The 12883-nt window shown below is 43.4% G+C and overlaps 1 pseudogene; it reads right to left on the bottom strand.

The window, feature by feature from the left end:
- Positions 1–3908: 3908 nt before the first annotated feature.
- Positions 3909–12527, bottom strand: LOC137641154 (uncharacterized; annotated as a pseudogene).
- Between the last annotated feature and the right edge of the window lie 356 nt (positions 12528–12883).

Raw genomic sequence — 12883 nt, 5'->3', positions numbered from 1 at the left:
AGTACCACAAGAGCAGAACTAATTACTATAAAACAAGATCCATGGGACCACTACAACACTCATAATCAGGCAATTTTTCTATGATCCATTATATATTTGTATCACAATTTTTTTTATAGTAGAAAAAAAGTCTATTCATCAACTTTGAATAGTTCCAGAGTTTACAACTTACAAAAATATTATAAAAGTAAAAGAGAAAAATACAGGTACAGTATCATAAACGTATAGGAACAGGTTTGCTTCACAATCATACTGAGAGTATATAGTAGGCTATCCTCTCAGCAAAATTCACTAACAGAGTCTATATCTCTTCTATGAGACGGGAAGGAGGTACAATATTTCTTGCGCCTCTTGTGCGAACTCCCTCAGTTACTATGTCAGGCACATTTTCTGTGTGCTCTTGCATATTCAATAAGTACTGTTCATCCCCATAGAATGGTTTGAGTTTATCAGCAGCACGCTCAAGTACAGTGTCATTGAAAACATTTTGTATCACATAGGTAGACCCATCGCGAACACTTTCTATCACTTTATATGGTCCAAGCCATTTCACATTTAATTTATGGCTTGTACCTGGTAACTGGGTCTCATTCTTTACCCATACTAGGGAATGTAGTTCCACCTTTTTGTTCACTCTTTTTCGATTGGCAATATTGACAAATGTTCTTGCCATGTGACTTTTGAATTATTTCATGGGCTCGAGCGAGATCAGAGTCCGTCACCTCATCATCCATTGAAGGCACTTCACTGAGAATTTGCCTAAAGGGCCTACGGCTAAAAAATACATAGTGAGGTTGTTCACCAGTGGTGGCATGTATTGCACAATTAAGGGTTCTCTGTGTCTCTCCTAAATATTTTGGCCATTGATATGGATGACCCTGACACATGACATTCAACAAAGTTTTCATGGTCCTGTGCATCCTTTCAGAGATACTGTTACCTTCAGGGTGGTATGGTGTGATGAAACCAGTATTTATGTTGTGTACTCTACAAAGATCTCTAAACTGTTGTGAGGTAAATTCAGCACCATTGTCAAGAATTACACACCTTGGAACCCCAAAGTCATTTAAATACTTTTCAAAGTTTTTACTGACAACATCTGTCGTCTTGTTCCTCAGTGGGTAAATCTTCACGTAGCGTGAATAGTGATCAATGATGGTAAGAACATACCTGTATCCATTTGCGCCAGACACCATGTCTGTCAAATCAATACTGATACGCTCCAAGGGTTTATGTACTGGAGGTAGTTCATGGAACTTTTGCTGTAAGGACGGACTGTCTTTATGAGCTTGACATGTAATACATTCTTTAACATATTTTACTACATCAGATCTAAGTGAGGGCCAATAGAAGTACGTCTCCAAAGTGTCAATAGTTTTTCTCCTACCTAAATGACTTGCAACAGACTCATGACCAAATTTTAAGGCTGCTTTCCTAAGCTCTTGAGGCACCACAAGTCTTAACTGAATACTATTATCTTGCTTATCAGAACTCAGGTACAACAAACCCTCATACAGTATAAACTGATGAATTAAAGCTCTGGGAAACCTCTTCCTAGGTAATTTTCCTCATTCTAAGTAAGCAATCAAGTCACCCCATCTGGCTTCACTTACCTGTTTATCTCTAAATTCTTCCTTACCTAACCCAAGATAATTATCTTGATTATTGTGGAAAATTGCTCTAACTGGCCTGCTTAACTGATCAGCAACTTCATTGAGCTTTCCTGGCCTATATACAACCTTAAAGCGATAATCTTGCATTTCAATGATCCATCTATTCATCCTAGGAGACTTTGTCTTTCTCTTGAAGACTGACACAAGAGGCTGATGATCTGTCTGAACCGTAAACATGGTACCCCAAAGAAAATGATGAAACCGCCTACAGGCCAAGACTATGGCCAAAGCTTCCCTATCAGTAGTTGAATACCTCTGTTCGACAGGTTTCAATTTCTTTGAAAAGTATCCAACAGGTTTCAAAAGACCATCTCTCTCCTGCATCAGTACTGCACCTACATGGTCTAGACTAGCATCTGTGAACAACTGAAAAGGCTTTGTCATATCTGCTTTTACCAGTACTTGAGCTGTCATCAAAAGTTGTTTTGGCTGCTCAAAACTAGACTGACACTCTGGTGTCCAACTAAATGGTTCTTTCATTCTTAAGAGATTAGTCAAGGGGACAGCAATTTTAGCAAAATTGTGTATGTGCTTCCTATAAAACCCACACATACCTAAAAATCTTGTAGTTTCTTTTACATTAGTGGGAGCGCTCATATCTCTGATTGCACTTACGTTGTCCGGACAAGGTTTGCATCCATCCCTAGATATGATATGGCCCAGAAATTTGACCTCTTCTTGAGCGAACTGACATTTCTTAATATTTAGCTTCACTCCCTTTTCACCTAACAGTTTGAACAACTCTCCCAATCTCCCAATTAATTCTTCCAAACTAGGGGCCCAGACGACTATATCGTCTAAATAATTCTTGACCCAGCCTTTCTTTATTAAGGGAGCTAAGATATTTCCTATTACTCTTGAAAATATGGCTGGACTACAACTCAACCCAAAGGGGAGTCTCTTGAATCTATACAGGGAGACTCCATCACTAAAAGTTGTCAAATCTCTACTATCTTCCTCCAATTATACCTGGTAGTAAGCCTCTTTCATGTCCAACGAGGCATAAAACTGATTCCCGGAAGCTGACTCAACTAACTCTTCTAATCTAGGTAGAGGATGAATATCAGTTTGGAGGTGTGTGTTAACTTTCCTATAATCCAGGCACATTCTTTGCGAGTTATCAGGCTTCCTAACTAAAACTATAGGACTTAACCACGCAGCTGTGGATGGCTCAATTATATCTTTGGCCTCCATATCCTCTAACATATCGGCAATAAGTTGCTTAGCTTTCTCAGGATATCTATACATAGGGGTCCTAACTGGCTGTGGATCACTAACATTAATATGCCCTTGAACTCCCTGAAATTTTCCTAACTCATTATTTTCTAATATAAAAATTTGATGATTTTCCATTACCATGTTCTTCAACTGGGCCTGTTGTTCATCATCTAGATGTGACCAATTGTATTGTGCAATTAAATTTTCTAATTTTTCCTCTCTAGTGCATCCTTGTCCTGGTGCAACACGCATGCTTTTAGGAATAAGCTCATTATTAATCTCAATCTTTTTACATATGGGAGATTCTGAACTGATGTCCCTTTCATCAATCTTTTTATAAGTACCTATCAACATTCCTATCTTTAACTTAACTATACCCTTTGTACTATTTATTAGAGGTATAAAGACTTCCTTATTGTTATTAACTTTAAGGCACAAAGCATTCATAGCACCACTATGTTTCATTCCTGGTTCCAATAGAAGTACTGTATCCGCATCTTCATTAACTTTAACTGCATACATTCCTGCTGAGGAAGGAGGTAGAATAATTTTTTTCTTTAACCTAATCTCATCTACATTGGGATTTGAGGATTCAACTATCTTGAGATTCCTAATTCTCTTTGTGGAAGGTCTCATTTTAAGAAGCCGCACACGGTACGTAATATTATCCCGAACCAGGATACCCTTCTTATGATCCCATGTTAAACGAGCAATCCCACGTAAATCTGCACCCAAAAGGACTTCTGTATCTAAAAGTGGGTCTGGCACAATATAAAATAAATGAGTAACAACTCTACGGCCAACATTAACACCCAAATAAAATGATCCCAATACCGGTACAACTGTGTCTGTGACTCCCGTTAACTGTGGTAAATTTCTCATCTTAGCAGTCTTCAAACCTAAACTGTCCACAAAGGATTTCTTGACTATCCTGGCACAACTACCTGTATCAACTAAAGCTCCTATCATGCAATCATTAACCATCAAACTTATACTTGGAGATCTGGCGTGACCTAGTCATAGTGAACTATCTCCACCTAATTGTCCTGGACATCCTACATGACCTCTCCTAACATTTGGTTGATGACAATCGAAGCATACTCCCTTGGGTGGATTATAAGGACAATCAGACAGATTATGGGTGGCTACTTTGCAAAAAGCACAGTACTTTTTAATATTATTTTGTCTCGTCATGGATACTTTCTCAATTTTCTTGTTTAACTCATCCAATTTTCTTGTTAATTTCTCTTTTTCAATATTTAACTTAGCCGGTGATTATATAGCTGCAACTCTGTTGCCCGACAGACAACTCTAAGGTAAAAACTCGCCAGCGATCGCTACACAGGTTGCGGGTGTGCCCAACAGCGCCATCTGTCGTCCAGATACCCAGTACTCAATGTAAACAAAAACTCAATTTTCTCTCTGTCGTGCTATCGACAAGACGTACTTACTCGCTGTTGCTAAACTGGAGTTTTTTTCACAACTAATTGGTAAAGTACTTTATTCTAGTTTTGAGCTTTCGCTGTGCAGGTTTTCTCTTCACACAAATCCTTGAACTCTTTTTGATAACGGATTCTTTGTTGATGACTTTTTGATAGTTTTTGAATTTCCCTTTTACCAATTCAAAATGGCTGACCCTTCACAAGTCCCAAAATTTAGGAAGTGCAATGCTAGGGACTGTTCAAGGCGTCTTCCGAAGGCTTCTATCGACTCTCACACTGTTTGTTCCAATTGTCGGGATAAAACCTGTCAATTGGAAGATCGGTGTGAGGAGTGCGTTGGGCTTTCGGAATTCGATTTTATCGAATTCCAAAAGTATACACGTAGGCTAGAGAGAGATAGAGTTAGGAGAAGTTCTTCTCGTTCTATTGATATATCCTCTCCTCATGCCCCACAACCTATTCCTTCCCCTGTAGTGGTTGCTCCTAACCCCCCTCCTGGCACTCAGGAACCTTCGATGGCTGATATGATGCGTGCCATCCAGGCTCTGGGTGAGAGAGTTGAGTCCCTTGCTAGTGACCGTAATCAGCTCATGGCGGATGTGAAGGAGCTTAAGTGCAAAAGTGCAGTGGGAAGTGCTAAAGTGCCGAGTGATAGTGTTGGTGATAGTGTTGCGCTTGAGGGTTCGTCTGTTCGTGCCTGTCGTCCTCCTAGTCCGGGACCTCTTGCAAGCTCCCAAGTCCAGGGGAGAAGCAATGTCGTACGACAAATGGGTTCGAGAGGCTTTAATCAGCGAACAGACGTTCCCTCCGTGGTATCGGGCGTATCTACCCAAGATCGCCCCTGCCTAACTAAGACGAGAGAGCCCATTTATACCTCGTCTTCGGAAGGTGTTTCTCGCAAGAAACCCTGGACCAAGGTCTCACGACCGCTTAAACGCAAGTCGGTCCCTTCAGCGCAAGTCCAACGGCCCGGTTGTAGCCACTGGGTCAGTTCGGACTCGCTGCCGTCATCCGATGACTGCTCACCGCCTAAGAGAGGCAAAGCGGTACCGCTTCAGACAGTAACACAGTCTGTCGCCGCACCTGCTCCTGTAGACCCTAAGTGGTCTTTACTGCAAGACATGCAGTCTAAACTGACGTCTCTAATGCAGGACTTTCGTGCGGAGAAGGTTGCTGCCGCACCAGCTAGTGCAGTACCTAGCCTACAACCTTCCACACGATCGGTTGTGCGTCCTGTGGACGCTGAGGTAACCTTCTCACGCACACCAGTTGAGAGAGTTCCGCCACCCATGCGTTCCAGTGTGATCTGCCAGCCGCATGTTGACGTTAAGCGACGCACGGAGGTCTCCGTTGACGTTCGGGAGGTTCAACAACCGTCAGAGTTGCTTTGTTTTGACGCGGTGCGTCAACCTCCGCAACCCAGTGTGGTTTCCACTGCGCACCCACATCAGTCCAGACAGTCTGGAGTAGACGCTGTGCGTCCCCGCGCTGCCATGGTTGTTGCCAGCTCACAGACTGGGCAGCAGTTCCATGACGTTGCGTCCGGCTCAGTCACGCATGCACCCGTACGACCGGACTCAGCGAACCAGCCGTTACCCACTCCGTTGCCGTTTCCTCATCAGTTATCGGATGAGGGACTTTCTGATGATGATGTTGCTGCACACATAGATGAACCACAATCAGATTTGGACGAGCCTAAGTCTACTCAACCCTCTTTGGACTTTAGGAAAGTTTTGGCCATTTTCAAAGAGATGTTTCCGGACCAGTTTGTTTCTGTGGCTCCTCGTTCTCCTCCGTCAGAGTTTGTGTTAGGCATGCCGTCTACCACTCCTGCCTTTACTAGACTCGTCCTCGCACGCTCGTCCAAGAGAGCTTTGCGGGTGATAGGAGAATGGTTGCAGTCCAAGAAGAGTTTAGGGAAGACAGCCTTTACGTTTCCCCCTGCTAGACTCCCTTCTAGATAGAGCGTCTGGTATGCCACGGGAGAAGTTCTCGGCTTGGGAGTTCCTGCCTCTGCCCAGGGCGACTTCTCAAGCCTCGTAGACTCTCCCCGCCGCCTTGCCATGAGACGCTCAAAGATATGTTGGTCATCTTCGGACCTGGACCACCTTTTGAAAGGTATCTTTAGGGCCTTCGAAGTTTTTAACTTCTTAGACTGGTGTCTAGGAGCCCTAAGCAGAAAGATCTCTCCAACAGAAAAAGAGACTTCCTTGCTCATTATGTCCTGCATGGACAAGGCCATACGTGATGGGTCTAATGAGCTTGCTGCATCTTTTGTGTCCGGAGTCCTTAAAAAGCGTGAAAACCTATGCTCATTCCTTTCAGCTGGAGTTGCACCGTGCCAGAGATCCGAGCTTCTTTTTGCTCCTCTCTCCAAGTGCCTTTTTCCAGAAGACCTGATTAAGGAAATAGCCGCTTCATTGATACAGAAGGACACTCACGATCTTGTTGCGTCCTCCGCTCGCAAAGCTACCCCTTTGCCTACCTTGTCAGCTAGACCAAGGATGGACACTCCAGCGTCCCGTTTTATTCCGCCCTTTCGTGGCAGAACCTCCAGCAGAGGAGGTGCTCGTGCCGAAGGGAAACGAGGAAAGAAGAAAGGAACCAAGTCCTTTAAGGGCAGTCTGACTGCCAGCTTCTTCAGACAGCAGTGGGAGCCAGACTCAAGAACTTCTGGCAGACCTGGGAAAAGAGAGGCGCAGATGCACAATCTGTGAAGTTGCTCAGAGAGGGGTACAAGATCCCGCTTGTACGAAAACCCCCTCTAGCAACTTCTCCCATCGATCTCTCTCCCAGGTACAGAGAGGAAGACAAGAGACGAGCCTTGAAACAGGAAGTGTGTCTTTTACTAGAGAAGGGAGCGGTGGTCAAAGTCTCGGACCATCAAACCCCGGGATTCTACAACCGACTCTTCTTGGTGTCAAAGAAGACAGGAGGGTGGAGGCCGGTGCTGGACGTCAGTGCTCTGAATGTCTTAGTCACAAAGCAGACGTTCTCCATGGAGACCACAAAGTCGGTTCTAGCAGCGGTCAGAAGGGAAGACTGGATGGTCTCTTTAGACCTAAGGGACGCCTACTTCCACGTCCCCATCCACCCGGACTCCCAACCTTTTCTGAGATTCGTTTTCGAAAAGGTTGTCTACCAGTTTCAAGCCCTGTGCTTTGGCCTAAGCACAGCTCCTCTTGTGTTTACGAGGCTGATGAGGAATGTAGCCAAATTCCTTCGTTTAGCGGACATCCGAGCCTCCCTCTATTTGGACGACTGGCTTCTCAGAGCTTCTTCCAATCGTCGCTGTCTGAAGGATCTAAAGTGGACTCTAGATCTGACCAAGGAATTGGGTCTCCTTGTCAATATGGAAAAGTCACAAGTGGTCCCATCCCAAACTATTGTGTATTTAGGGATGGAGATTCACAGTCTAGCTTTTCGGGCTTTTCCTTCGGCCCCCAGAACAAGCCAAGCCCAGTTGTGCATCCAGAACATGCTGAAAAAGGAACGATGTTCAGTCAGGAAGTGGATGAGTCTGATAGGGACGCTATCATCCCTGGAACAGTTTGTGTCATTAGGAAGACTACACCTCCGTCCTCTTCAATACCACCTAGCATTTCACTGGAAAAAGGACAAGACGCTAGAAGCGGTCTCGATCCCCATTTCCGAGAAGATGAAGTCTTGCCTGACTTGGTGGAAGGACAGTATCAGCCTAAGAGAGGGTGTTCCCCTGGCTGTTCAGACTCCCAACCACGTTCTCTTCTCGGACGCATCGGACGTAGGCTGGGGCGCGACATTAGACGGTCGGGAATGTTCGGGACTATGGAACTCGAGTCAAAGGATAATGCATATCAACTGCAAGGAGCTACTGGCAGTACATCTGGCCTTGAAAAGCTTCAGGTCTCTCCTTCAAGGCAAAGTGGTAGAAGTGAACTCGGACAACACCACTGCCTTGGCGTACATCTCCAAGCAAGGAGGGACCCACTCACTGACGTTGTACGAGATCGCAAGGGACCTGCTCATCTGGTCAAGAGGTCAAAACATATCACTAGTTACGAGGTTCATCCAAGGCAACTTGAATGTCATGGCAGATTGTCTCAGTCGGAAGGGGAAAGTAATTCCAACAGAATGGACCCTCCACAAGGATGTATGCAAGAGACTTTGGGCCACTTGGGGCCAACCAACCATAGATCTCTTTGCAACCTCGATGACCAAGAGGCTCCCAATATATTGCTCACCAATCCCGGATCCAGCAGCAATTCATATAGATGCCTTTCTCCTAGATTGGTCGCATCTAGATCTATACGCATTCCCACCGTTCAAGATTGTCAACAAGGTACTGCAGAAGTTCGCCTCTCACGAAGGGACAAGGTTGACGCTAGTTGCTCCCCTCTGGCCCGCGAGAGAATGGTTCACCGAGGTACTTCGATGGCTAGTAGACGTTCCCAGAAGTCTTCCTCTAAGGGTGGACCTTCTACGTCAGCCACACGTAAAGAAGGTACACCAAAGCCTCCACGCTCTTCGTCTGACTGCCTTCAGACTATCGAAAGACACTCGAGAGCTAGAGGCTTTTCGAAGGAGGCAGCCAGTGCGATTGCTAGAGCAAGGAGAACATCCACCCTTAGAGTCTACCAATCGAAGTGGGAAGTCTTCCGAAACTGGTGCAAGTCAGTATCTGTATCCTCGACCAGTACCTTTGTAGCTCAAATAGCTGACTTTCTCTTATACCTGAGAAAAGAACGATCTCTTTCAGCTCCCACTATCAAGGGCTACAGAAGCATGTTGGCATCGGTCTTCCGGCATAGAGGCTTGGATCTTTCCAACAATAAAGATCTACAGGACCTCCTTAAGTCTTTTGAGACCACGAAGGAGCGTCGTTTGGTTACACCTGGTTGGAATTTAGACGTGGTACTAAGATTCCTCATGTCAGACAGGTTTGAGCCGCTACAATCAGCCTCCCTGAAAGATCTCACCTTAAAGACACTTTTCCTGGTATGCTTAGCCACAGCTAAAAGAGTCAGTGAGATTCATGCCTTCAGCAAGAACATCGGATTTTCGTCAGAAAAAGCTACATGTTCACTACAACTTGGTTTTCTAGCCAAAAATGAGCTACCTTCTCGACCTTGGCCGAAATCGTTCGATATTCCAAGCTTATCGAATATGGTAGGCAATGAACTAGAAAGAGTCTTATGCCCTGTGAGAGCTCTTAAGTTCTATTTAAAACGAACTAAACCTTTACGAGGCCTATCTGAAGCTTTATGGTGTTCAGTTAAGAAACCATCTTTGCCTATGTCAAAGAATGCTTTATCCTATTTTATCAGACTGTTAATACGAGAAGCTCATTCCCATCTGAGTGAGGAAGACCAAGCATTGCTGAAGGTAAGGACACACGAAGTTAGAGCTGTCGCAACTTCCGTGGCCTTTAAGCAAAATAGATCTCTGCGAAGTATAATGGACGCAACCTATTGGAGAAGCAAGTCAGTGTTTGCGTCTTTTTATCTAAAGGATGTCCAGTCTCTTTACGAGGACTGCTACACACTGGGACCATTCGTAGCAGCGAGTGCAGTAGTGGGTGAGGGCTCAACCACTACAATTCCCTAATTCCATACCCTTTTAATCTTTCTCTTGAAATGTTTTTATTGTTGTTTTTTTGGGTTGTCCGGAAGGCTAAGAAGCCTTTCGCATCCCGGTTGATTTGGCGGGTGGTCAAAGTCATTTCTTGAGAGCGCCTAGATTAGGGGTTTTGATGAGGTCCTGTTGTATGGGTAGCAACCCTTGATACTTCAGATCCTAGGGGTCGATCAGCATCCTAACAGGATCGCGAGGCTCCGTAAGGAAGACGTACTTAAAAGGCAGAGTAATTGTTCAAGTCGACTTCCTTACCAGGTACCTATTTATTTTGTTTTTGTTATTTTGATAACTTCTAAAATGAAATAAAAACTCTTAGCTCATAAAAATGTAAACATATATTGCTGGTCTCTACCCACCCCCCTGGGTGTGAATCAGCTATATAATCACTGGCTAAGTTAAATATTGAAAAATTTTATTTTGATAATAAAATAAATTTTTGAATATACTTACCCGGTGATTATAAATTAAAGGACCCTCCCTTCCTCCCCAATAGAGACGCAGTGGAACGAGGAGAAAATTGAGTCTTTGTTTACATTGAGTACTGGGTATCTGGACGACAGATGGCGCTGTTGGGCACACCCGCAACCTGTGTAGCGATCGCTGGCGAGTTTTTACCTTAGAGTTGTCTGTCGGGCAACAGAGTTGCAGCTATATAATCACCAGGTAAGTATATTAAAAAATTTATTTCATTATCAAAATAACATAATTCCCTAATTCCGTACCCTTTTAATCTTTCTCTTGAAATGTTTTTATTGTTGTTTTTTGGGGTTGTCCGGAAGGCTAAGAAGCCTTTCGCATCCTGGTTGATTTGGCGGGTGGCCAAAGTCATTTCTTGAGAGCGCCTAGATTAGGGGTTTTGATGAGGTCCTGTTGTATGGGTAGCAACCCTTGATACTTCAGATCCTAAGGGTCGATCAGCATCCTAACAGGATCGCGAGGCTCCGTAAGAAAGACGTACTTAAAAGGCAGAGTAATTGTTCAAGTCGACTTCCTTACCAGGTACCTATTTATTTTGTTTTTGTTATTTTGATAACTTCTAAAATGAAATAAAAACTCTTAGCTCATAAAAATGTAAACATATATTGCTGGTCTCTACCCACCCCCCCTGGGTGTGAATCAGCTATATAATCACCGGCTAAGTTAAATATTGAAAAATGTTATTTTGATAATAAAATAAATTTTTGAATATACTTACCCGGTGATTATAAATTAAAGGACCCTCCCTTCCTCCCCAATAGAGACGCAGTGGAACGAGGAGAAAATTGAGTCTTTGTTTACATTGAGTACTGGGTATCTGGACGACAGATGGCGCTGTTGGGCACACCCGCAACCTGTGTAGCGATCGCTGGCGAGTTTTTACCTCAGAGTTGTCTGTCGGGCAACAGAGTTGCAGCTATATAATCACCGGGTAAGTATATTCAAAAATTTATTTTATTATCAAAATAACATATTTCATTACACGGAGTTCCTACCGGAGGGGTATTTGTTACTGGAATTGGCGACTGGGAACTTCCAGCACCCGAAATGGGCAAGACTCTGTTGTTATTACTAATAATTATGCTCTGAGCCCTATAATATTCTTCTTCTGCATATGCCATGAAATTCTTTAAAGGTGTATGGTCTGCCAAGAAATCAACTAATTTAACTTGAACTTGTGAATTTAAGCCTTTATATATCTTTGTCTTAAGGAACTTATCTGATGTTGGAATTGGATCATTGGGGAACTTCAATGTTAAAGCTGAAATTTTACACTGGAATTTATTAACAAAAGAACTAGGAGGTTCATCAAAGTAATAAGTCATGGCAGTTATCTCTTGCCATGCCTGTAAAAGAGTTGCTGCACCTATAAACTGTTGTTTCATGAGCCTTTTAATCTCACTCCAAGACAGATTATTACCATTCTTTTGTATCTCAGCGGCCAAGAAAGTAGCTATATCCTGTTCATCCCTAGCCATGGCAACTTCTATCCTCTTATCATCTGAGCCTGTGCATGACTCTACTTGCCTAAAGAAAGTATTCAACCTATTGTCGGCAACTACACCCTTAAGCTCTGCAAGTTTGAGGAGAGATACATCTTTTGGCCTTAGAATAGGTATATCATGAGAAACTGGAGTAGTATTTGAATAAAGGAATGGATTAGCATTACTGAAAGATCCAATAAAAGGATTGGATGTGACACACTGATTACCTTGCTGTATAATGAAAGGGTTTGTCTGATTAACAGAAAGTTGAGGAGGCGGGTAGGCTGGTGGTGGATTAGGGATGGGGGATGGTGTAGGTGGTGTTGGAATTGCAGGGTTGTGTGTTGTTGGCCATGCCCTTATAGGTGTCAGGGGTACTGTACTCATGAGCGCAGATGTGCTTTGTGGTGTGCTTTGTGTGTTCGTACATGGAGGGATTGGGGAACTGTATGGTAGTGTTTCTAATATTGTATTGATGTGTGTATCTGGGCAAGGGTTGTATGGATTATGTGGAGTATGTGGCGCAGACACTACTGGGGGTTGAGTGTCATTAAGGGTTTGTATAAGGTGCTGCATTGTCCCCTGAATATTAGACATCTCCCTGTCCATTTTTTGAACCTGCTGTGTTAAATCCCCTACCTGTGACCAAACTCCCTGATAGGACTGTGTAAGATTCTGTGTTTCCCTTGCAGTTTGTCTAACTTCGTTTTCTAACTCTATTAGTTCTGTGTATGAGTCATCCATAGCACTGACCATTTTAATACAATAATTTAACAAAAATCATTTAAACAGAAAAATCCCCAAATATGTAAATATTATCAGACAATAAGAATTACATGCAAAGTATATGTTATACATACCTTATACATAGGATGTTACAGTTAAAAAAAATATTTCTATGAAAATATACAAAAACGTTAGTGTGACCTGCAGTACTTAGGCCTCATGGGTAAGTGGAATCAATAGCATAAGA

This window comes from Palaemon carinicauda, chromosome 5, assembly GCF_036898095.1.
Source record: "Palaemon carinicauda isolate YSFRI2023 chromosome 5, ASM3689809v2, whole genome shotgun sequence".
Taxonomy (NCBI): domain Eukaryota; kingdom Metazoa; phylum Arthropoda; class Malacostraca; order Decapoda; family Palaemonidae; genus Palaemon; species Palaemon carinicauda.
This window is presented reverse-complemented; position numbering and strand designations above follow the sequence as displayed.